The sequence below is a fragment of the Eubalaena glacialis genome, chromosome 1 (genome assembly GCF_028564815.1).
Source record: "Eubalaena glacialis isolate mEubGla1 chromosome 1, mEubGla1.1.hap2.+ XY, whole genome shotgun sequence".
Taxonomy (NCBI): domain Eukaryota; kingdom Metazoa; phylum Chordata; class Mammalia; order Artiodactyla; family Balaenidae; genus Eubalaena; species Eubalaena glacialis.
This window is the reverse complement of record NC_083716.1, coordinates 199,772,733-199,800,496: the sequence shown is the minus strand read 5'-3', so window position 1 is coordinate 199,800,496 and position 27,764 is coordinate 199,772,733. Positions and strand designations below refer to the sequence as shown.

Genomic DNA, 27,764 nt, shown 5'->3' with positions numbered 1-27,764 from the left:
ACTGTGTATTTCTTTTGTTTTAGGAACATTAGGAAAAATATCTTACCCAGACACTAAGGATAACATGAAATAAGAAAGTTTAAAAACTGTTTTTATCTGCTTATGAAGGATCCAAGGATTTAGCTTATTTTACTTTCTTATGTCTTGGCTTCCTCCTTTCCATTTCCTTATCTCTATTTCACCTAATTTTATCTTATGTACAACTGTTTATTTCTTTTGTTTTGCGAGGTACAGGACATTTGACAAGCCTGAGCCTCCATGTTTTGAGAGATCTTTGCCACTTGTCTCACATGCTTTATCATTCAAATCTGTTCTGACTTGGTCTTACTGAAACTTTGGACTTGTTACAATAAAATGTACCAGAGAGGAAAATCCACTCAACACAAAGCTCTATTAAATGCAACATAAAGAACCATGATTTGTATCCTAGTATCCTATGTTTAGCCACACTGGCTTTCATTTTGAGTTCTGCTGCTACAAGATTTCTTTTTCCTACAAAAAAAAAAAAAAAAAAAAAAAAAGAGTAAGAAGGAAATGCATCAGTCTAGACTATATATGTAGAAAAGGCTTGAATTATTAACAAATTACAACTGATTTTTCTGAACAGCACTTATTTGAAAAGCAGGCACACTTTATTGAACTATTATAATGAGTCCACTTAAGCACACGCTCCCTCTTTGTTCCTTTATTTTATGATCTAGGTCACATCACACACTGTGGAACACATTTTCTGAACTAATTTACATTGCCAAGAAATTGGAGACAACAGTTTATAGGAAGCAAAGCATATTCTATCAGATGCTTTTTTATTAAAGTACATTGTCTTCTAATACTGTTACTCTTGCTTGATATTCTGTGTCATAGAACCTCAATCTGTGTATTTTATTGAGGGTGGTTCATGCTGTAATTGCCTAACTTTTTGGTAAACTATGATTTCACATGCAAAAATTAAATATGAATTTATTTACAATTATTAAACCATAAATAACATTACTGCTACTTCTTGGAAACAGGCCTGAATTAAAAAGGTCTTTTAATGCATTTCTTCTCTATAACATTAATCTGTTTTAAAGCAATATGCTGACAATGTTGTCATAATAATGAAAGCATCTCCATTTGTGTTCAAGTAATAAGGATTCCTAAGAATATCTTTAGACTCACCAAAATATGACTCATTCCTGAGGTCTAAAATGCCAAATATTAACTAGTCATGTGTTAATCTACTATTTCTATAAAAAAGATGTAATTTCTTTGATGACAATTTTTTGTTTAAATATATTGAAGTTAAATAATTTAAAGAGAAATACGTGAAAAAAAATTTATCTATGTAATTCACAGAAAATCAATTCTGTTTAATGGTCTCCTTTCAGTTAAAGTTAGACTTTATACTTAATTCCATGGGTGTTACTAAATTTGGGTGTCTACCTTTTAAAAAACTATCAGTTGTAAAATATTTACATTCTCATTAATTTTGACTTGAGAGATTCTAAAGCAGTTTACTACAAAATTTAATAACCATTTAAAGAAATAATTGTCCTTTCTAAAATAGCATGATTAGCATATTTGGAAAATCTGTTAAAGGAAGCACAACTTTGAAGTATAAACCGTCTCTCATCACTTTGCATCTGGAGAAAAACCCTCATCTATCTCGATGGGGAACATCATGCCAGGACTACAACAAAAACAGGCCCTGCTGAAACCAGACATGATATTGTACTTCCACTACAAATTCATTGATCCACGTGCAGAGTTCACTTTTTCTCACTCTTCTCCTTTCTCTTCAAACCCCAAATAAAACATCCTCAGTCTTCAGTGTTTCAAATAATAACCTGGGTTTCTACTTCATTGAGAAAATTGAAGCAATGATGAAAGGTAGATGTATTATTTATTCAGTACAATACTGAATGGTAGTAGTGAAACCAGGTGTCATCACTTGTCCCTAAACTCAGGGGGAAATAATTCAGTCCTTCACTATATAGTGTATTATTAGCCCTGGGATTTTCACAGATGCCCTTTACCAGATTGAGGAGGTTTCCTACTATTCTTATTATACTGAAAATTTTTTATCTTTAATAGGTGTTAAATGTTTTTGAAAGTTGTCAAATCCTTTCTCTGCACCTACTGAAATGATAATACAATCCCTTCTCTATCCTGTTAATATAGTGAATTCTATTGGTTGTTTTTAAATGTTAATCCAATCTTGCAGTATTGGATAAATCCCCCTTGGCCTTCGCTTACACTTTTAAATATTATTGGATTTAATGTGCTAATATTATAATTAGGATTATGGTATCTATATTCATAAGGGACATTGGTCTAGAATTTTTTTTGTAATGTCTTTACTAGATTTTTCTTAATTATGATAGCGTCATAATACAAGTTAGGCAATGGTCTCTCTTCTTCTATACACTGAAATAGTTTATGCAAATTGGGTCTATTTCTTCTTTCAGGTTTGACAGAATTCACCAAACCATTTGGACCTGGGGTTTTCTTTTGGTGGGATTGGTGACGAATTAAATTTCTTTATTTGGTATATGCTGTCTTCTATTTTTTCTTCTGTCAGTTTTGATCAGTTGCATTTTTAATGAAATTCACCCATTTTATTTAAATAATTAAATTTGTTGTTTTTGTTATTAATTTCTTTTTTTTATTTTTTAAGTTTCATTGCCTTGTGATAAAAATATTGTTTGCATTATTTCTTTGCTGAATTTATTGATGTTTTCTTTATGTTGTAATGTATGATCAATTTATGTGAGTCCTATGTTTACCTGAGATGAAATTACATTCTCTAATATGGGGTTTTAAGTGCTGGTATATTTTTATAAGATCTATGATCTTTTTATAATACTGTTTAGGTGTTTTATATTTTTGCCTACTCTTTTGTCACTTAACATTACTTGAGCTGATAATGGTGTGTTAAGTTCTTCTTCTATGAATAAATTTCTTTCTATTTTTTGGCTCTCATATAATATTTTATTTATAAAGTTGATTGCGCTCATTTCTTGCACTGTTGTGTACATGGTCATAACTGTTATATATTTACTATGAGTGTGGCTCTTAGAATTTAAAGTTGTTCTTTATTGATTATATCTAATATGTGGTGTCTGAATTCTGCCTTCTCTAGTATCAGAATAGCAATACTTGATTTCTTTGTTTACTTTCTCTTGGATGGTATAGTTTTCTCATCCTTTAAATTTTAGTCTTTAGAGTCACTTTGCTTTGGGTACGCCTCTTGAATACAGTATTAAAATTAGTTTCACTTTATGAGCCAATTAAAGTTTTTTGTGTGTTTAATCAGTGTCAATTGCATTCACATATATTTGATATAACAAATATGCTTGGCTTTGATTCTATCATGATATTTTTTGTTTATGTTATATATACTGTGTTCCATTCCTCTGTGTGTTTTATTTTCCTTGTCCAGTGTTATTGCTCTGGCATTTATGAAGCTCATGTTTTTATTCTAATGGCTATGATTATACTAATAAAATATGTGGTACTCTTATCCTTTTTTTCCCTGCTTAAACTTTTAATATGGGTGTTGTAGCTACCAAAAAAAATCTTTGGACTCTGCTATGGACTAAATTTCATCCTCCCCAAACTCATATACTAAAACCCTAAACCCCTGTGTAATGGTATTTGGAGATCAAGCTTTTGGGAAATAATTAGGTTTGGATGAGGTCATGACGGTGGGGTCTTCATGATAGGATTAGTACTCTTATAAGAAGAGACATTAGAGAGCTCTCTTTCTCTCTCCCCTGTGAGGACATGCAAGAAAGCAAGTATCTGCAAGCTAGGAAGAGAACTCTCACTAGAATCTGACTATGATGGCACTGTGATCTCATATTTCCAGACTCTGGAACCATAAGAAAATGAATTTCTGTTACTTAAGCCACCCTGTCTATAGTATTTTGTTATGGCAGCCCAAGCTGACAGAAACAGATTCTCATATGACTATATAAAAATCTATGAGCTTATTCTAACTTTCACCATCCCTCTCTTCTCCTTCCACATTTTTAGTTGTATTATTTACATCTTGTCAATATGTTTGTCAGTTTTATATTGGTTATAGCCTTTGTTCCAAACTTCTACTCTTTGATCTATAATTAAATATATTCAATGCATACATTTTATTAAAATGTTTATTATCATTTCTTGGTTGGAATAAGCTCATTTTCTAGTAGATTTCTCAGGAGGATTCTAAGTGCTCCTTGTGTTTTTGCATATTCAGTGGCTTCCTATAGACTTGTTTCTTGAACAGCAACTTGGCTAGATGTAAAATCTTTGGATCACTTTTATTTTTTGAATTCTTTGTTGACTTACATTTCCTGTTCTGTCAAAAATCAAGAAGTCTGACACCAATCTGATTGTTTTTCCTTTATTAATAAACTTGGTCCTTTTGCCTGAAGGCCCTAAACATTTCTTCTTTTATCTTTATTGCCTGACAATTTTGATAGGACCCGGCTTGAAGTTGAAGTTTCTAGGTCAATGTTCACTGATACACAAGCCCTTTCAATATACAGATTCAGGTATACTTTTATTTTTAGTATGTCTTCTTAGATTATAGTGTACATGCTGTTCTGTTCCACTGTTTTATTTTATTTTATTTCTCACAGAGGCCAAAATATACATAAATGTCTGTCTGTATATAGGGGTGTGTGTGTGTGTGTGTGTAGAGAGAGAGAGAGAAAGAACCAAAAGAACAAAAAATTTTAAAAAGAGAAGAAAAAATAATCCAAGAGAAAATGTTACATAAAAAAAGATACTCAGTCGTTTGTATCATATTTGGAAATTTTTGCATAGGGTACTATACTAATAAATACTAAATTCATATTTTAGTAATTAAAATAAATACTAATTCGTATTTTCATTTTGGAAGGTTATTTTTGCTTTGTGGTTGCTCTATTGGGGGGGGAGGAGAATGGATTTTTATCATCTGATTTTTTTTTTAAATTATGAGTTCTACAATTCCAGTCCAACATCCCAAGTTTCATTCCATCTTTCCTTATTTGTAACTTCTTTTCCCAATCATGAAAATACTGGTTTTCATTATTTGCAATATATTTACTAATTGGTTCAACCTTAGTATACATATTAATCATGTATTAGAAATATCAAACACTGATGCAGAAACTAGGCTGGTATTTTCAGGAGGCAGAGAGAAGCAAATAGGCCAGAGCATGATGAGCAGGTCAGAGAGAGGTGAAAGTTTAGCTTGGAAAATTAGTCTAGGGTCTAGATTCAATTATGAACAATAAGCTGGGTACAGAAATATTTTAAAGATATCAGTCGTGCTTTGCTTACCAGGATTGGAGCAGTTATGAACAAAAGCATGTATAATAAGAATTTGATTCTATGTTTACTTTCAAATATTATCTAGCTTAATTGTGATCCATTTCCTCTCAGGAAAAAGAAGACCCAAAGTGTGTTTGGGCTTTGTTCCTGGGAGTTAAAATTTGCATTCACTTCCTTCACATATTCACATATGGCAGAGCTTCCTAAAGTCATTTTCAGAGAACGTAGTTTTTTTTGTTAGCTTTATTTTGTATTGTTTTTGAAAATTCTTCATGTGAGTAAATAAATGTGATTAAGTAAACATTTAACTTCTCTTCAGCTCTACATTTCTGCAATTTATTTGACCATCATTTTTCTTTATGTAAATCCCATTAATGCTTCAGGTCAGTTCCATGAAGTACACTTAGGGAAACAATTAGGCAAATTCCAAGTCAATAAGAAATTGCAGACATATTGTAACCCCTTTTCAAGGGATAAGAAATATAAAAGGCTTGTTGAGGAGAACAATACTGTTAGCACCAGGTTTGAATAGGAAAACACCTTCCTAAGTGGGCTTAGCATAGATGCATTCCCCAGTAAAATGTTTCCTCTTTAATGAGGAAACAGAGACTCAGAATTTGAAGAAATTAATCACTCTCATACCTAAAAGCCCATATTTTAAAAGGGTATTCATGTTCATGACTGCGGTATAATGTTTCCAAAGATGGAATTTATCAAGAATAATATAAGGTCTGAGTCTCTCCAACGAATCAAAGTTACCAAAGCAACTGCATTCAGCAACTTGATTATAGAGGATAGAGTAGATTTGAAACACATCATTAGATTGCTTTTCTTCCACCAGAATTTTAAAACCAAAATAAAAGGTAGCATTATGAAATCTGTAAAACTTCCTTTGAGATAAAACAAGAGTCATGATTTTAGAAAGAATATCAAATACATTATCAAAAGAAAATGGAAATTCCAATTTGGTCAGACCACTCTTTTTGCCCACTGCTCTACAGACTTCAGAGTCTGAATTCTGACTCTAAAATGCTTTAGTAAGTATTCATTTGCAGAATTATGTGTTAATACAGTGAATTGTTATATAGAAGACACACTCATCAAAGTTGCCTTATTTTGTATGCAAATATTAAATGACTTTCTGTGACTTAATTTATTTATCAAATGAATGGCAGTAACATATGTCCTTATATATAAATTTAGACCTACATAGATTCAAATGAGTTATGGAAGTAAATTATACTACATGTTCCATTGATTTTATAGAAAAAATCAGATATATAAAGATATACCCAAAATGGTAGCTTAGTAATTGTCACATAAATTGAATATTTGACAGAAACAGAACTAGGAGAGAGTTTCATATGCCAAGGCACTGCACAGCATTGTTATGCTTGAGAAACACCAAAGCAACTTAGTTCTAGCCACATGCCACTGCATCACACATCTTAATCATTTAAAAACTCCCGTTTAGCCTTATATAGTAAAGATTCAAAACCTGATGTAAACATAAGTAAGAATCAATGAAGTTTCACTATTTACTTCTTGTTTGCTTTCAGTGAGTCCATATGATTTAAATGAGTGGAAAGGCAAATAACTAATACAAATATATAATAACTGTAGAAATATTCCTAGAGCCTTTCTCTATCTATGTAAAAATCCAACCTTAAGATGTGTGTGTGTGTCTGTCTGTGTGTGTGTGTGTGTGTCTGTGTGAGTTTGAACATGCATGTAGTCAGATATTAACTTTTGCAGGGAGAGAGACCTGGAGTTTGAATCCTTTCTCTCCCATTCTAGCTGCATGCACTTGGTAAATTCAACAATACTGAAAACCACAATTTCCACATCTTTAAAAAAGGATGATGATTGTTACTTCAAAGCATTGCAGAATATCCTCCCAACAGACATATTTTGTACTGGAACCAGCTCACACTGGCATGCAAAAGCCACACGTATGCATCTTTTTTCAACTCCCGTTCAGTGACATCACATTGACAGCTTGAAAGCAGACTTGGTGGTAGTATTCACACCATGAAAACCACCAAGACATATCACCTCCCCCTGCCTAGAAGCAGTTTTCATGGCACACAACTGAATGACATATTATATGTACACAATGAATAGTAGTTCTGTAACCCTTATTAAACCATTTAATTCTGGGTTAATTTATAAATTATAAATCTATGTAAACATCTAAGAGACTTTGAGGGAAAGTAGCCCTAATTTAAGGTTTGAAGACCAGCAAATATATAGCAATAACGATAACAACAAAAATTTAGAAATCCGAATTTCTAAATTAAATAACCTTCAGTGGCTCTCTCAACATACAGACATATTTATGTAGAATTAGACAATTTTCCTAGAGCTTTGTGATTAATATAATTTATTGCATTGTTGCCAATGGTTTACTGTATCTACCTATGCTTTCTTTTGGAATTCAGAGAGCTGTTTGTGCTTTCGTCTTTCCATGTATAGTTTGTTAGGTGTATGCATCTTCCCTTGGAGTCCACGACTTATGCTACCCTAAAAATAAAATTCTCTAAGTTCTTAAAACACAAGATAAAGTGTAATTTAATGTCACATTAGACTGATTTTTCTTCTGGACAAGAATGCAAAGTGAATCAATTTCTGTTGTTGACATTGACAGGGCAATACCCTAGATTCCCATTAAGTCCAATCCTATAATAGTGGTAACAATTTTTTTTAGCTTTGCTTTTTATCATGCTGTGAATTTCAATAGAAATACTGATTCGAAATTTCCTTAATGGATTTTTTTCCTACAGTATGTGCTTTTACTTATGAGTGGGTAACTCTATATACTAGCCTGCAAAAATGGATAAAATATTGTAGATTGTTGTTATTATTTCCATGAAGAATTGTATGAATTGTTCTTGGAGGTAGAATCAGAAGTGCAGTGAAAGTACACAAAAAAGAACAAATAAATCAAGGAGAATATGTAGGACCGTGGAAAGTAACATCCATTCTTATGAAAAGAAAATGCATACCTTTCTCTGGTGATTCTTCTCTGTTGTTGTTAAAAAGTAAGTTGCTGATATCCATGCATGCTTACCGTAAGATGTCTTTCTTATACATACTCTTTCCTTGGGCACTTTTGTTGTTTTTCTATATTCTCCACAATGTGGGAATCAGTTGTTAGCTTTAAATGAAAAGTTTAAAATGGCAACGTTAATTTGTATGTCTATATATGTAAGAGCTTGGATCTGCAATAAAAATTGCTGTTACAGCAAATAGGTGGTACAATATAAGGGAACATTTTAATCTAAAAAATTATATACAAAGCATTTTGGAAAAATTTTAAATTATATTTTGATAACCACATTTGACCTTCTGATCATAAAACTTCAGAGTAGGAGAATACCTCTATCTCAGTGAAAACTACTGAAATAAATGTCAAGCTGAATTCAGGCTTTGAGACTATTTCATTTGCTGTGAGTTAATTAATCTAGTTAATTGTCAAGTAAAGGAGTTATTATATGTTTCAGTGTTTGATCTTGAAGTAAAAATCATATAAACATTTCTGCTTCCATCCTGGTAGAGAAACTAACACTGGATTAGCCCTTCCACCATAAACAACTAAAAAATGGACAAAATATACAAAAAGTACTAACTTTATACATTGCCTAAAAGGGAGCACAGGTTTGAAATTTTAATGTGTAATATGGAAAGCAGATCACTGTTTGCCAATAGCTAGAGGAGAGGGAGAGGATTGGCTTCATAAGGATACAGGAGAATTTTGTAGGGAGATGAACATGTTCTGTGTCACTTTGTTGGTTGTTATACAACTGTTTACATTAGCTACAACTGAACAAATTATACACACAAAACTGGTGAATTTTATTTCATGTAAATTATACCTTGACAAAATAATTAAAAGAATTGATCATAGACCTAAAAATAAAAAGTCAAACCTATATCATATCTAGAATAATTTTTTTGAGTATATCATACTGGTTCTTCAATAATAGAGTTTTGTTAGATATTACAAATAGACACAAATGCACTCTAGGTAAAAAGAAAAAATAAGTAGAATCTCATCAAAAATAGTGGAAATATTTTCCACTATTCCAAAAATATATATATTTTTATTTTTCTACTTTTACTTTTTTGTTGTTTTTGTGGTTTTTTTCTTGTTTTTGTTCTTTGTTTTTTATTTATTTTTTTGATTATTTTTATGTGTATATTTTAAGCATGTGATAAAAAGAATATTGCAACAAAATACATCATAATTTAATTTCTTAAATTATTTAGAGAAAATCTTAAAAAACAGCTAAAGTAAATTAAACATTTCACAGAGAAAAACAAAGAACAATTACAGAAGACTTTTCATCAAAAACTGCAAAAGACAGTTACAAATTTAAATTACCAAAAGGAAAAACAGACAGAGAGGAACAGCCCTATCAGTGTTAAATTCTATAGCTAGCAAAAATACCTTTAAAAAACGATGGAAAAATAGACTTTTTCAGACATATATAAAGTGAAACAATTAATCACCAGAAGACCTGAACTACAAGAGATGTTAAGTCCTCAGTAGAAAGAAAAACTCACTCAGATGGAAGTCTGAATCTACATAAAGGAGTAAAGCTCACTGAGAAAAGGTAAATATGTGGACAAGTATAAATGACTTGTCATTTTGAACATTATCTTCAGGGACTTCCCTGACAGTCCAGTGGTTAAGACTCCATGCTTCCACTGCAGTGAGCGCGGGTTCAATCCCTGGTTGGGGAACTAAGGTCCCAAATGCCACATGGTGCAGCCAAAACAAACAAAAAACAATTTTTAAAAAAGACAACAATCTTCAAAATCAACAATTAAAAAACAAATATTAACAATATATTGGGAGGTTTATAACGTATGTAGAAGTAACACATCTGACAACAATAACAAAAAGGCTACTAGGGCAAAATAAATGTCCTATAAGAACAGAACATAAGGTTCTTACAACATATGTAATATATTAGTTGAAAACAGAATGTGATAAGTTAAAGTCATAAATGTCAACTCTAAAACAACTATTGTTTTCAATAATTAAAAACCAACAAAGGAAGACGACAGAAACATATGGAAAAGAGAAAAAGAACAGATGGAATAATAGAAAACAAATAATAAATGATAAATTTAAACTCAATTATATATTATATATGAGATATATAAAATTACATAATTCTATTAAATGTAAATTATCTAAACACCCCAATTAAATGGCAAAGATTTTCAGATTATACATCAAAAAGTGAGACTCCATGATATACTGCCTATACATAATCCACTTTAAACAAATATACAAATAAGATATATACATAAGGATAAATATGATACAGCATTCTAACACTAAACAAAATGCTAAAATGAATATATTAATATTAGACAAAAAGCCAAAACATGTTAGCTGGGATAAAAAGGGAAATTTTATGCTGATAAAATGTCAATTCTTTATGGTGACGTAACAATCCTAAATGTTTTTACACCAAATTAAAGAAATCCACAATACGTGAAACAAAAACTGATAGAACTACAGGAAGAAATAGACTCATTTACAACTTTAGTCAGAGGTTGCAACATTCCTCTCTGTTTCTATTTTTATTGCACGTGCATTAATTTTTAAAACTATTTCATGGGCAAAAGAGAAATAAGGTTATCTGTTAGAAATTATCTGTTATGTTATACATAATATCTACAAAATTTGATGTTTATATTATGTAACTTATCTATATTTTCTTTATTGTTGTTTTTTCTGCCAAATTTGGAAGAAGAATATTAAAATTTAGACATATAATTATAGTTAATTTTAGCAAATTCTATTAAGCTCATTCTAAATTATTAGAACCTTCATGTTTGCAATATTATGAAACAGTTGAGAAATAAGTGACAAGCCACATGAAGCTAGTACATCTAACACACTGCTTTTATTACTGTTGAAGGGCTAAGGTAAGAGTAGATCTTGGTGAGAAAGCCAAATTAGACTGTTTACAGAGCTCCACAGAACAGCAGTGTCAGGCTAGGGAAGATGTCCCTCTACCAAAGAACAAATCTGCTCCTGGAGGGAAGAGAGCAAAATGTGGGTTTTCTGTGAGTAGATAGTCTCCACGAGGCATAAGAATAGAGCTGAGTGAGCAAGCTTGTTCTTCTATTGCCAAATTTGCAAGCCAGACAAGCCATAACACCTTTCCTAAAACAGAATTAGGAAAAGGGGCAGAAAGAGGTTGGAAGTGTTGCACTAATTAGCTTCATCAGCATGAAGGAAAACATCAACAATAAGTGTGACATACTTTCTATTTGAATGGATTTTTCAAAATGTCTACCATTAAAATATCACTCAAAATTGGAGCACTTTTCCGTTATCAAAATATTTTAAAATATGATAATTAGCATTAGGAGTTAGCTAAATAACCCAAATCAGATTGCCATACTCAATTTGTGTTTATACAATAAAATATTCCTCAAAAATTTCTGAATACATCTAATTCAAATAAACTGCTAGAAACACCATCTAAAAGTACAGAAGTCAATCACAGATGTTTTATTTTTCCGTAAAATATTCAAAAAAAGGTACACATGTTGAGTCAGTAAAATGTCTTTCAAACAAATATCTACTGGGAGTTTTTGTAACAGTCTTTCTGTATATAGAGCATGCCTTGGAAAGTAATCATTTTAGTATATTAATCAGTAAAGTGTCTGTGGCATTTTGACGAGATTTCACTTGGAGTGTTATATGCATAATATCAGCAAGATTCCCCCAGACACACAGAAAAATATAGCAAATCAAATTTCCCTTTTAACTAAATGTATTGGAAAATAGTAGAGCATCAATATGTAACCTCCCTTGAAACCCAAGGTGAATATTTAAAAAAATAAAAGGGAAACATGAGGAAAACCATTGTGAAGACAGAAGCATCTTAGCATGATCATTCTATGAAAAACTAAACTAAAAACAAAACATAGGTTCCAAAGATTCATATGAAATCCTGGAGGATTGCCTTTTACATACTATCAGTCATTGGCATTTGCCCTCTCATCATTGTCTTGTCTGTATTCCACAATGGAGCAGTGGCCGTTCTTGGAAACACTCAACCCACCAAAATAACCCAATGCTTTATGTTTTTCCTGTGTTACCATCAATTTTCAAAGATGATATTTAACTATGTTAAGGGTCAAACTAAGCAGACAAAAAACGCATGTCAGTTTTGTTGAAAATAATTGGAATGGAAAAAGATAGAGATGGAAATGAACCAAGTATTCAACACTGATAAGGCTAAATGGGAAATACAATAAAAATCATAGAGAACAAAAAAAGTAAATGTGCTCTTTTAATATGTGAGGCATAAAAAGGTTGCTTGTGAATTATTTAAAGATAAAGTTGAGAAGGTTAAAACATGCCAAACCTGATATACAGGGAACGTAATCACCGACTTTTTATTCAATTGAGAAAAATAAAGAATTCTGTGATTAACTTTTCTTTTTGTCATAAGACTATACACACCCACCCACACCCACTACACACACACATACATACATATTATATATATGTGTGTGTATATATATAGTGTATGTGTGTACACACATTCATCTTTGCCCAAATTTTTTTATTAACCGTTGATTTTACTTGAAAGAGCAGAATTCTTTATATATCCTGGCAATTTAATAAACTATTGAATTTTTTAAATCTACAGTGATATCAAAATATTTTGGTAATGTAATTCCTTTTAAAATGGAAACCTCACTCCTCCTCAGCTGGAACTTGAACCCAGCCCCACCTCAGATTGGACTTGAACCCACAATCCCTGATTTAGGAAGGAACTCAGAACTCACTGTCTTTTAATTAAAACTGCTCACCTGGTGTCAGGACTTACTGACGCTCAAGTTCTTTTGTCTCAGCACAAAAAGAATTCAGTGTGAGGCAAAGTGATAGGCAAAGAGTGAGTTTATTAGCATAGGAAGCTTGTAAGAGATACAAGCAGGCAGGCAAGGGAGCAAAGCCCTGAGGACAAAGAGAGCTACATTTTTATAATCAAAGAAAAAATGGGGAGGGGAGAAGACCACTTTCTTCCTCCCTCTTAGGCAGACGTCAAGGCTTACATCATTAGTTCCTCCTTTAACTCTATATAGTCTAAAAGGGACTGTTATGGCACTATTTAAATCATATGTGTATTAGTAAAAGGTGGTAGCATATACTAAAATATGGTAATTCATCTGAAGTTTCAGCATAATGGACCCTTTCACCTAGTTTCTTTCCCCTTTCACCTATTATCCTGTTTTGGCTACATGCAAGAATGCAATTTTTCTTAGGGTCTGTTATCTTATAGACCTCCCAAGGCCAAATGCAGGTCTTGTATCTATTTTTCTGCGGTAGTAGCCTAAGTAAGTGTGCTTAGTTTCAGAGTATTCTGATTGTTGCTTAGCTGCCAGATGTTCTGGGCATTTTCTGGTTGGTGTCTAGCTTATGGTCATCTCCTGAAGTCCCTCTCTATCTATCTCCCCTTCGTGGGGTTTCTAGCTGTGTAACTATCTTATTCCATCCCTATCAAAATGATCTTTCTATTAAGAAATTGCTATGTAAATATAAAAAATGCCCCATTTAAAAAATATTTTAATGCATTTATTTCCATCAGGATATCAATTGCAATTAGATAACAGTATTATTGACTGAATAGTATAGATTGAGCAAAAAGTGTTCAATCATTTCTTTTGCCATCACAGGTAACTTTAAACATAATGTTATATTTTGAAGCCAGACAAAAGTGGGTGAGGCAATATTTACTTGATTTCTCACAATTGAAACCGTATGAATTCTTGAGCCCAGCATTAGTTTGAATGATACTGGGGGCCACCTTTCAAAGTTTTGATTATAGTTTGAAAGAGCCATCTCCATGCTGAAGTTAGGTTCTAGGCAGAGGAACTGCATATTATTCATTATGTATTTATTCTCAGACCTTTAGCTGTACAATAAATAGAACTTTTATTCATTGAAGCATAAATTCAGTTTTGCCATTTTGGCCATTATTGCTTAATCGTGGTCCAAATAATCAATCATATACCAATCATTAATAATATTTAACACCTGTTATGGACTGAATTATGTCCCTCCAAAATGTGTATACAGGAGCCCTGACCCTCAATGTGATTGTATTTGTAAATAGGACCTTTAAAAATTTCAATACAGTTAAATGAAGTCATAGGATGTCCTTAGAAGAAGAGGGAAAAACACTAGGGATGCTCACACATAGAGAAAAGGCTGTGTGAGTACTCAGTGAGAACATGGCATCTTCAAGCTAAGGAGAGAGGCCTCGGGAGAAACCAAATCTGCTGACATCTTGATCTTAAACTTTCAGCCTCCAGAACTGTGAGAAAATTAATTTCTGTTGTTTAAACCTCCTAGTCTGTGGTATTTTGTTATGGCAGCCCTAGCAAACTAATGCAATAATACCTATAGGTACATTTATCTGGATTAATTGATTTAATCTTCAGTACATTCATATTAATGGATGTACTAAAATTAATCACAGATAAGATTATCTATTATATAGATAAGTAAAACAAGACAGAAATGTTAAGTAAATCCCCCTAGTGCACACTGGTAGTAAACGACTTATGTAGTACTTGAATGCAAATGCTTGGACTCCAGAACGCTTGAGATTACCATTTCACTATGACTTTTCTCTGGAGCTAGCAATCTAGCTATCTATGTATATTTCAATTAATCTAATATCCATTCATTCATCTATCCATTCGTCAACCTACCTATTCACCTACATTTTTAATCTGAATATTCAAAACATTTTATATTTCATTTTGGAATTTTTGTGTATTTAAACTGCATGTCGTATAAATAGGTAAAATTCACTAATGCAATTTTTGAGAAAGAACTATGACATAAATAAATTCTTTTTTTATTTGAATTTTATTTTATTTATTTTTATACAGCAGGTTCTTATTAGTTATCTATTTTATACATATTAGTATATATATGTCAATCCCAATCTCCCAATTCATCCCACCACCACCACCCCCCTCCCTTCCCCCCTTTGTGTCCATACGTTTGTTCTCTACATCTGTGTCTCTATTTCTGCCTTGCAAACCAGTTCATCTGTACCATTTTTCTAGATTCCACATGTATGTGTTAATATATGATATTTGTTTTTCTCTTTCTGACTAACTTCACTCTGTATGACAGTCTCTAGGTCCATCCATGTCTCTACAAATGACCCAATTTCATTCCTTCTTATGGCTGAGTAATATTCCATTGTATATATGTACCACATCTTCTTTATCCATTCGTCTGTCGATGGGCATTTAGATTGCCTCCATGACCTGGCTATTGTGAATAGTGCTGCAATGAACATTGGGGTGCATGTGTGACATAAATAAATTCTTATTTAAAAAATCAGTTGAAATCTTTTATCCTTATGTGGTGCTTTTGGGTTATGCATAATTATGGCACAATCAGAAATTCATATTTTTGAAGCATATTAATTGAAAAACCCTGCAAATAGTCATGCAACTAGAAATAGGAATTGTGTTCTCAGTGGTTCAAGGGATGTGAAACCCTGAAAGACAGTCACCCTGATGAATGTTTACATAATCATTCACAGTTACCATCCCTGTGGATTTAACTCCTGATGGATTTTGAAAATTATTTTCAAGTTCTTTTGGATGACCAATGCTCCAAATATTCTGTCATTCCCTACACTTGTGTCATTCTGTATTGAAACTTGATGAAAACCAATTATCTAGACAAGTTGGTACCTGTTCAGTAACTTTTCGTTGATTCCTTATAACAGATGTCATCTTCTGATCATATTTAAGTGTGTCTCTTCAAAATAACCATTTTAAGATTCAATCTATGTATATTTCCAATATTCAATTAGAATATTAGGATATCATTAATAGTTTGCAAAATAGTTAGTGCAAAGGGAAATTTGTATAAGATCATCTAACCCTTGTGATGGTTCTGAGCATTTTAAAGCATGATTGAATTTAAATAAAACATTAGTAAATTTTGATTTAGAGATGTAAATTGACTTGTTAGCTCTAAAACAGTCTATATAATAAAATGCATAGATTCTGCATTTTACAAATATTCACACAATATGTAAATTATAATTGACCTATTTAAGCTTAAGTGAACCACAGAAAATATATTGAAACAGAAATACTTCCATTATTTTCTGCTATAAGAACCAAAAGATCATATTTTGACATATTCTTTAGAAAAATAAGGTGAAAGGAGTTTTCTCCCTTGGATAATAAAATAATGTTTATGCATTGAAGTCAGTAAACGTAAGAAGTTAGGCCTGATAAATTCGGGGTGAACAAAAAATGGATATCCAAAAAAGTAATGGTGACAATAGGCAGATGTCTTTTGTAAGTCTTTATTTCTATCTATAATTTTAACTGAAGCTCTAAATATTGTAAGAGAGTAGCTGAAGTTCTTTAAAATGTAACAGAAATGAGGGCCATGAAATTAAGTCGGAGTAAATATTTTTTCAAATGTGGTCACATATAGAGTCCATCCAATTTACAGAGGCAGTAATTTAGGTAGATACTCAAGCTCCAAGAGTCAAAGTGAAGACCTATAATCTGGTAATTGAGTCCTGCAAAATCGTTCTGTACCCTAGATCATCAGAAAGATAGTAGATGACTTCAGTTTTCCAAAATTAGAAACAAGCTGAAAATCTGGAAAGCTTGGTGTCAGAAGAAATAAAAGGCTCAAGTAGGTGACAGCAATGAGGGAGCAGAAATTCAAGATCTTCTGTCATTAAGACAACACAACAACAATTAGAAATACCAGCGTGAGCCTACTGTGAGTCCAGGACATGTTGGCCCTCTGGGCACATGTATACTTTCTGTAACCCCATTTTCTCTAGACTTTGCCAATTCTATCATTCTATCATGCTTATATTAAAAATAATAAGAAAAATGTCACTAGCTAATGCCCTTGTATGCATAATTCAAGACTTCAGCCCACTGGAAAAACCCTCTTTTTCTCAGCCCACATTTTCAGCTTACATGTATTTTCTAACATGTTCACTTTCTTCTTTGCAAACACCTCTTCACGTTTCTTGCTCTCTGCTCCTGGAAAAATTTCATAAAGGCAGTACTTCCCAATTGCATCTGCTGCTGCCCTTTCCTGGTGTACCCATTTCTGCAAATCTTCTAAGTCCAAGTGGTGCTGAAATTCTCCTTTATCCCCCTTGTGTCATAGTTTTTCACTCTTACAAGCTACAAAGCTACAACCTATTTCTTTCTTCTCTTAACTCAAGAGTAACACTTTTGCTCTTTCTTCAAGTCTTACTCTGTACCATGTAAGAGGTTATATGAGTACCTTTTAACTTTTTATTTTTTAATTCTAACATCATTTCAGATATACAGAAAGTTGCAAGAATAAATACAAATATTCTCATATACTCTTCACCCAGATTCTTCCCTCCTCTCTCTCTCTCTGTCTCTCATGAGAATAAGTTACTGATATTATGTCCCTTTCTCTGTAAATACTTTATTGAATATAGCACACTTAACAACATTAGGAAATTAACACTGATACAGCATTATTCTCTAATTTGAAGACATTATTCAGATTTTGACAATTTTCCCAATAATGCAATTTATATGACAGAAAATGCCGGAAATCCTGGATCATGCCTTGCATTCAGTTGTCACGTCTCTTGAGTCTCTTTTATTTTGGCAGATTAACTTTTTTTTTTAATTTTATTTTTTAGAGAACAGTAATTTTGCATAAAATACATCTCTCTTTGGAATGTCTGATATGTCCAGGTTATAGATGGGTTTTTTTGTCAGGAACACCACAGAAGCAATATCGTGCTACTCTCAATGCCTTATGTCAGTTAGCATATGTTATTGAAATGTTTCATGATTCATTATATTAACCTGATCACTTTATCAAGTTGTTCCTGTCAATTTTTTTCCACTATCTTGTAAGGAGTTATATTGAGATCGTATAAATATTTTGTGACACCTCAAAATATCACTCACTTCTTTTAGTATCCATTGATGAGTCTTGCCTCAATTAATGTTGATAGTTGTTAAATGGTGATTTTTTGGATCTCTTCATTCCTTTCTTATTTATTACTTGAGCCTCTACTATAAGAAAGGGCTTTCCATATAAATATAGATATATAAACTATTAAATATGGCATAATAGTAAGTTGATTCATTTAAGAAGCTATAATCATTTACTATCATTATTTAACTCGATGCTGAATTGCGTCATATTTAGCCATGGGAGTTCCTCAGGTTGGCTTCTGTGTCCTTTTTGTGTGTCTCAATTTTGAGTACTTACATTCAGAAACAAGATCATCCAAGTTCGTCTTGTACTGTTCCTGCTCCAGCCTGGAATCAGACATTTCTCCAAAGAATTCTAGTTCCTATTAGTGGAGAGAGAGTATTTAGAAACCAGGATCTGGCTCTGGGTCTGTGATTGTTACTTGATTGCCTTGTCTTCTAGCATCTCTCAGACGACAGAACCAGAAGATCTCATGAACTGTTGATCTTCTTCAGCAAATCCAATTATAAATTGGATTTTCTTTGTCACTCTTCCATATCAACCACTTTTCCTTGGGCACCTTCTTTAGTTTATTTATATTCTCTTCTTAATAGTCCTGCTTTTCTTTAAGACCCTTTAAAAGTTTTCATTCTAATTTTTTCTTCCTTGACATCTTATCTTCATTCCTGATACAGGTAAGATAAAGCAGAGCCTAAATACCCAGGTATATTTGCAAAAGCTTAGAACATGAAGAAATTATATGATTTCTTCATGAATGGTAGGGGATGGATTTAAACCCAGGCATGATGACCCATAGTTAAGCATTTTCTCAGTCTGCTTTAAGAAAAACATTTCAAAACCCAGTCACTCCTATGGGTTTAATAACAAAAAGACGTTGGAGTCCTAAATCCCAGTGCTTGTGAATGTGGCCTTGTTTAGAAATAGGGTCCTTGCAGATGATCAAGTTAAGACGAGTTCAGTAAGGGGAGTTCTAATCCTATATGATTGCATCCTGAAAATAAGGAGGGGATTTGGACATGGAGACAGACAGACAGACAGACACAGACACACACACACACACACACAACTCCATACGAAGATGAAGGCAGAGGCCAGGTTGATGCACATACAAGCCAGGAAACACCAAAGAGTGCATGCAAACCACCAGAAACAGATTCTCCCTCACAGGCCTCAGTAGGAACTAAACCTGCGGACACCTTGATCTTGGACTTCTAGTCTCCAGAACTGTGAAACAATATCTTTCTGTTGTTTAAGCCACACAATTTTTGATGCTTTGTTATGGCAGCCCAGCAAATTAATAGAATCACAAAAGTAGGGTGTTATTAAATTTCTACATTATGCTACATTTCTATATAGATCATAAATAGTGTTAAATTTTTCTCTTCCTATTTAACTCATTTGTGAAAGTTAAAAAAAAAAAAAAAGTTGTGTCATTCATTATGTACTTAATGGTCCAGACATTTAAAATACCAAACATTAATACCATGTATTAGAATAAAAACAAAGTACATCATAAACTAAATAAGAGATTAGAACAGTAGGTCATTATGAGAAAACAGAACATATTGGACTTAGGTAAAAATAACAACCTCTGGGTTGAACAATTTATACTAAGTAAAGAAGAAGGATTTTAATGACATAATGTAAAAGCTTCTCTAATGGGAAAAACTTGGCAAGCAGAGGGTTTAGAGAGAAGTGCGCACGTCAGTTATTTTGAAGGTAAGTGTTTCTAAAGTTATTCTAAAATTTAATTTGGTTTAATTAAGTGAAAGGACTCTTTTGGCTCTGTGTGCATACAGGTGGGAATCAGTGAAAGCTGTTTATTATTTTCATGGTGAGGTTACTTCTATATTTTAAAGAGGAACACTAAAAGTAGAAACTGCCATACTGTATAAAAGGGGAATAAAAATGTTCTTTAATTCCTAAGGGAATTGCTTTCCTATTCTTTTATTTTTTTTCCAGTTTTAATAAAATATAACACCTTTGGCTTTCAGGATTTAAATCAAAGTTTTTTATGTTGAAAATAAGAAATATTTTCTTAAATTCACTTATAAAAACTGACCTTTGTAAATTTATTTCAATCTCAGAAATCCTAGAGTGCCAATGAATTTGCTGAAAATCTACCAAGGAATGGATTCTGAAAAGATGCGATATATTTATTAACTAAAATACCTCTCAGTATTATTCTTAGTCATTTCACCTTGGTGAGAATAAGTCTTAGAAAGATTTAATATTTTCATGACAAAATTAACCTAAAGTTATTAAGCCATTTTAGACCCCATGATTCCATGTCTTTCATTCCCTTACTCAAGACTAAACTCTTTTTCTTCTTCTTAGTTACTTGCCAAATATATATTACTCCACTGTTATACAGCTCAAATTTCACTTCTTTTTTTAAGCTTTTCTGGTTACTTTTTCTCCCACCTCCCCAAACAGAGTTCAGTACTCAATCTGAGTGCTTATTTTATCCCTGCCAATACCTTACTTGCAATGTTTGTGTCATAACTATCTGAAAACATGTCTTTCTCCATTGATAAACACGTGTTATTTTAGGGTAAGAAATTTTATTCTGGTTATCTTTTTATTCTTATGATGTATCATAGTGCTGCATGATAGTCTACACAACGATGTTTACTAAGTGAATTAATAAAGTCATGTTTTCGTTATATATTAGCCAAAGGTCACAGGTCATTGTACATACCTCACCCATGAGTTTTATTATTCCCTGTAGCTAGATGATTTGTACGTCTTGGGTTTCCCAGGACAGTCCTGTGTTTTTTGTTTTTAATTAAGATATAGTTGATGTATAATATTACATAAGTTACAGGTGTACAACATAGTGATTCACAATTTTTAAAGGTTATACTCCATTTGTAATTATTATAAAATATTGACTATGCTTCCTGTGTTGTACAATATATTCTTGAGGCTTATTTTATACATAATAGTTTGTACCTCCTTAATCCCCTACCCCTGTCTTTTCCCTCCCACCTTCCCTCTCCCCACTGGTAATCACTAGTTTGTTCTCTATTTCTGTATGTTTCCTTTTTGTTATATTCACTAGTTTTACTTTTTTAGAATCTGCATATAAGTGATGTCATACAGTATTTGGCTTTCTCTGTCTGACTTATTTCACTTAGCCTAATATCCTCCAAGTCCATTCATGTTGCTGCAAATGGCAAAATTTCATTCTCTTTTTATGGCTAAGTAGTATTCATTGTATACATATATACCACATCTTATTTATCCATTTATCTGTTGATGGACACTTAGGTTGCTTCCATACCTTGGTGATTGTAAACAATGCTGCTGTGAACACTGGGGCGCATGTACCTTTTCAAATTAGTGTTTTTGTATTTTTCAGATATATACCCAGAAGTGGAATTGCTGGGTCATGTGGTAGTTCTATTTTTAGTTTTTTGAGAAACTACCATACTGTTTTCCACAGTGGCTACGCCAATTTACATTCCCACCAACAATGTACAAGTGTCTTCTCCACATCCTTTCCAACATTTGTTATTTGTGGTCTTTTTGATGATTGCCATTCTGACAGGTGTGAGGTGATATCTCACTGTGGTTTTAATTTTCATTTCTCTGATTAGTAACAATGTGGAGCATCTTTTCACGTGCCTGTTGGCCATCTGTATGTCTTCTTTGAAAAAATGTTAATTCAGGACTTCTTCCCATTTTTTAATCGAGTTGACTGGGTTTTGTTGATGTTGACTTGTATGAGTTGTTCATATATTTTGGATATCAACCCTTCATTGGTCATATCATTAGCAAATATTTTCTCCCATTCAGTAGGTTGTCTTTTTTGTTTTGTTGATAATTTCCTTTTCAGGACAGTGCTGGTTTATACTTATTATCCTGGCATCCTGTCTGGCTTAGGCTTTTTCCAGATTTATCATTTTTAAAGGGATTATTAATAATTACTTTAAAGTAAATTGGATAGATTGGGTGGGCCTTCAGTTTGTATTTCTGCTTTAAGCCATGGTTTTATCCAGTTTGAGCCACCATCTTATCTCATAGTGTGTGAGACATATTGCAGTGAATCGTGTCCTCATGTTAACCGGTTATTATATCTGAAAGATGAGCAGCAATTACTCATTTCTCTCTTTCCATCTTCTTCTAAAGAAAACAACTGACACTTCCCTTTCAAGAACAACATGCTGATAAAATCTTGTGTGCTCTAACAGAGGCAAGTTGGGAGAGCTAACTTTCTCTGCTATGTGGGGAGTAGTAAGTGTTGGCTGCTGTTGCTTCTGCTGGCCACATAGTTTACAAATATAGTGCAGTTGGCTGTGCTGTGGCTTTCATAGCCAGTGCTTGATCCTTTGAAAAGTCCGTGGATAGGAGTGACTTCTGATCAAGCTTGATGCAGTGGCTTAAACAATATTCTAGGTCTTGGTTTTTCTCTGATCTTATCTTGACTTTGTTTTCAGTGAGTAGGAACAACTACCCTCAGACTCTCTTTCTGGTAGCAAGATGGCAGTAGCTCCTAAATTTCTAGTTCAGGAGAAAAAAGAACTACTTCTTATAAATTCTCCTAGTTTTCTGACATTCATTCAATAGACAGGTTCTGAATATTCACCATTCAATATTTGCTTGATTTGTCTCATGCATGCTCCTCTTCTGAAAGAATCCAAGCGCAAATTCCCATGGAGACTCTAAAACTGACCTCAAATAATATCTAGAAGGAGAATGGATATAAGATAGCAAATAAAACTATCTGTGACTCTGAGACCCTGGAATGTACTAGGTGTTCTATAATTATTAGTTTTCCTCTTTTTGCCATAAGTAAGGCCAACTGTGTAGGTATACTCCCAAAAATCTGCTTACAAAATCAGTTTTAATCTTTCTGAGGGCAAATTTTCTAAAGGGTTTAATTCAAGATCTAAATCCAGGCTTATCCTATTCACCAGATCTAGCATCCAGCTGCCCTTCTGGGTTTCCACAGGCATTATAACAATGCACTACTGTTCACATTTGGAAAAAGAATAGTGTGGTTTTCTTACAAGCTCTTTGAACTTTATTAAAAAAAAAAAACTTTGGCATATTTCATCATCTATTAAATAAATATTACATTTTGATATGAGAATTTGTTAAAAGATTAGGGATAACTAGTTGGAAAAGAGGGGAAAAGAAAAAGAAAAATACTACATTATAAAGTAATATCTTATTTTACCCAAGAATGGCAGTTAAATACCTGAATTAAAAAAATGGAAGAAGCTTATTACCTATAGTGTTTTTGCTTTTCTGGAGACAGATTCAATTGAGAATGATAACCTCAGAAGGATGGTCTACTGACCCCTAAGTCGAAGCCTGACTTCATTTAAAGTTAGAGAAAACAAGAGTTTGCTGGGAGATGATGGGAGAATGCTACTAGTTTTCTTTCCATGGTTTCCTTTGTATATACTTTTCTTTAATCTTTGGAGAGACATTTTACAGTTCTGCTGCCCGTAAAAGTTATGTTTGAATGTATTCTACAAAAGTTGCAAAGCTGGTAACTCATAAAATATTCCTGAGGTTGGCAAGTTTCACAAGATGAAAGGTTCACACAGCTCTAACAAGTAACTAAAAAGGAGACTGGTGTAGTGGGCACCAGCACAGCAGTTTAAAGTCCCATGATGGATACTGGACTGCAGTTTGAATTCTTATCATGGGCCCAAGAAGATAAATATTATCCCCAACATGCTTATCCTTAATTGGTGTGTTTAAGCTTAATTGACCTTACTACAAAATAATTGAAAATATGAATAAAACAACCCTGTTTTTTGTCCTTTTTTTTTTTCCTCAAAAGAAGATGAAAATTCTACAATGAAGAGGATTTTCACATTTATATTTAGCTCGTTTTGCTTAAGCTTGAAAAACAGGTCTCTAGTTTCTGCCAGCACTTGTAACCAAGGAGAATGATTACCACATGCAGGTGTCACTGATTGGTTGGAATTGAAAGCTGCAGATTGTCTTGAAGGCCTGAACTGATCTCTCTATCCCCTAATCTCCATTTACTTCTGCCAAATGCCGTTAGAGAGCAGTCAGATCTGTTTTGACCAACAGCATAGCTAACAAGTAGGATCGATGTCAACATATCATTGGTATTTATGGGGGAAATATATATATATAAAATAAATGAACATTGTCTGAAAATTATATTTCTACAAGTATATATTTTAAAAGATTAGTTATAAACATATTTTAACCAACTAAATGGACCTGCTGTTGAGAATTCTGCTTTCTATTCTAAATTTCCCAAAATACTTTGCAGTAGTACCTTAAGTAAGGAAAGGGGAGATATATATATATATATATATATATATATATATATATATATATAAACAAACAACAACAGAAACCCACCCATCTAATGAATAGACACTAAGATTTATGACATAAGACTATAAAATACTTAAAAATAATTATAAGCCCTTGCAGATAATATATAAAAGCCTTATTCATTAAGTGGACTGTATCTTTATTTATAGAACATACAGAAACTCTCTTAATATGCCTTCACATAATCTTTGAGACTAATTGAAGGTTTCAATTTCCTTTTGAAAATATACCAACTGAATAACCATGGCTAATAAGTGCCTCTCTCTTTTGCTCCACACCTTCTGCACTTCTTACTTTACCTAATGAAACCATTGCTAGATGTTGTGTGAGGCCTTAGGATGTCTTTTATGCAAAATGTGGAAAATAAATCAGTAAACTAAGTTTCGAAGAAAGGCTTTGTCCCTACATCATAAGGTGCATGCGTATGTTTTAACTTGAAATAAAATTTTTAAGGTATGCGTACATTTTTTGTTTGTATATGGTTCCTACTTTAACCTACTTTTCAATTAACTTACCAAATAATTGTTCCAATCAAGTAAGATAAGATGGCTCTTAAACTATATACTATAGAAGTATTATGAATATAACATAAAACGTAGAACTTTTAAAATATAATATAGTGATGGCACTGAAAATTATAATTTTATATTTTAAACATGTGTCTTCAATTCCTCTCATTCGGGATTCCTTTAACTTGGAAACTAAGTATAAAGAAAATCTCAAGTGCAAATACTAGGAGGGCAGGGGAGATTAACCTTATATTTGCCAAATTTTTAGAGGCAGATTAAAACTTCTACCTACAACTCCCATTGCATCAAATGATACTATCCTCTCCAGAATTTGATTAACAAAAATTCTACTATTAAAAATGAATTCCATTGTTTTGCAAATCTTTCTGTTATGAATGAAGAATAAACCCATCAGAGCTTCAAGTTGGTGAATAAATGAAAGTGCTGGGACAGGTGCATGCCCAGAGGGTGTGGAAGGTCCACACCCCACCTCCCCATATCTTGCCCTATGCATCTCTTCTATTTGTCTGTTCTTTAGTTGTATCCTTTATAATAAACTGGCAAATAGCTCTTCAGATGCTGCATACTTGGCAAGGCACGTCAGTGTGATGTGGGAGTTCCTAAAGAGGCCTCAGCTCTCACTGTTAATAGGCTCTGTGGCTCTGGTTTGCAGTCCATTGTGAAAGGATGTCAGGAAATGTGTGTTAAAGATGCTGAAGTTGTCTTGTGTGGAGGAGCCAAAAACATGGCTCCTTACTGTGTCAGAAATGTGCGTTTTAGAGCCAAGTTTTGATCAGATCTCAAGCTGGAAGATTCTTTGCGAGCAGCATTAACAGAGCAGCATCTCCAACTCCCCATGGGAATTACTGCAAAGAATCTTGCTGCAAAACATAAAATTAGCAGAGAAGAATGTAACAAATACACCCTGTAGTCAGAGCAGAGATGGAAATCTGCTAAAGATGCTGGCTACTTTAATAATGAGATGGTACCAGTTGAGGTAAAGACAAGGACAGGAAAACAATGCAAGTAATGAGCCGGTTTGGTCCCAATGAGCCTGGAGCAGTTAAATAAAACTTCCTCCAATTTTCGAGGGAGAAGGGACCATCAGTGTAAGGAATGTACCAGAAGTATCTGATGCTTTCATAGCTAGTAAAGATGCTGCTAAAAAGCATAACTTTACACTGGCAAGAATTGTGAGCTATTTTGTATCTAGATGTGATCTCTCTGTCATAGATACTGGTTTTGTCCCTACCTCCCATGGGGCACTAAAGAAAAGAAGACTGAGTCTTAAGGATGTGGATTTGGTAGAGGTAAATGGAGATTTTGCTCCCCAGTACTTGGCAGTTGAGAAGAGCTTGGATCTCGACCCAGGTATAACCAATTTAAATGGAAGAGCCATTACTTGGGATCAGCCATTGGGAGGATCTGGATCAAGCATTATTGCACACATGGTTCATAAATTAAGATGTGGAGGTGGAAAATGTGCAGGGGCATAAGCTTGCATTGGAGTTGGCCGAGGTATGACACTCATCATTCAGAGCCCAGCCTGAGGAAGAGAAAGGAGCCCACCATGGCCCACATTTACTTTACTTGGCCAGGCCACATTAGAACAGGGAACCTTTAGAGCAGCTGCTAAAACTGGCTATGCCCTGCCACTGAAACAGTGATTGAGTGTGATCAAGGGTTGATGAGGTAAAGATGTATTTATCATGAGTTAAGAGCTCAGGCCAGAAATAAGTTTTCTCAAATTTGCACTAAATGTGATATATTTCTGAACTGAAGTTTAATTATAGAAGGCCTTAAAAAAGTCATATTCTGGCCAATGACCACCACACATGCTTTAGATCATATGATTGCAAGGAAATTGAATGTGTTGCCTTACTTTCCAAAAATAAATAGATGAATGAATCCATGAATAAATACCTTTATGAGGAATTCTTAAATTTTCTTATGATTTTCTTTTTACATTTTATACTTTACAATGGAATATTCTATTAACATTCTTTAATAGAAACAAGTGAGAAAGAGCAAGCCCCTGACATGCAGGCTGTGGCCTCATAACTCTCAGCCAGGCCTTGGTGTTGCTTCAAGCTGTCCTGGCACTCACAGCTAGGTTTCCGCGTCTCCTGCTGAAAATAAGATTTTTCACAGAACCTCAAACTCAGATAAGACCACTCTGTGATCGTTATGGATAAAGACAAAAACAAGACCATTCCTTAATCATGGCTGAGCATAGACAAAGCACTACCCAACCCACAGCTTCACAAGTATAACCCTTCCCTGGTTAATGTGAGCAATGGCTGTTTCTTAAATCGTTACAGGATTAGCCTCACTCTGGTGTATCATTGCCATGGATAAGATGTTTTGAGATACCCTATCATAGAATTGCTTCCAGCTCCTGATAGTATACAATCCAGTGCAAGGTACTGCTTCCTTAAACCCTCCTCCAAACAACTCAACCAAAGCCTAAATTGTATAATAGGCTTCTTTTTAATACCCACTGTGATGGTATTAATTTTACATGTCAATTTGACTAGGCTAAGGGATGCCCAGTTAGCTGGTAAATCATTTTTCTGGGTGTGTCTGTG

At 33.3% G+C, this 27,764-nt stretch overlaps 1 pseudogene; it reads left to right on the top strand.

Moving 5' to 3' along the window:
* Positions 1 to 1,651: 1,651 nt before the first annotated feature.
* On the top strand, positions 1,652 to 26,726 carry LOC133091784 (3-ketoacyl-CoA thiolase, mitochondrial-like; annotated as a pseudogene).
* The last annotated feature ends 1,038 nt before the right edge of the window (positions 26,727 to 27,764 follow it).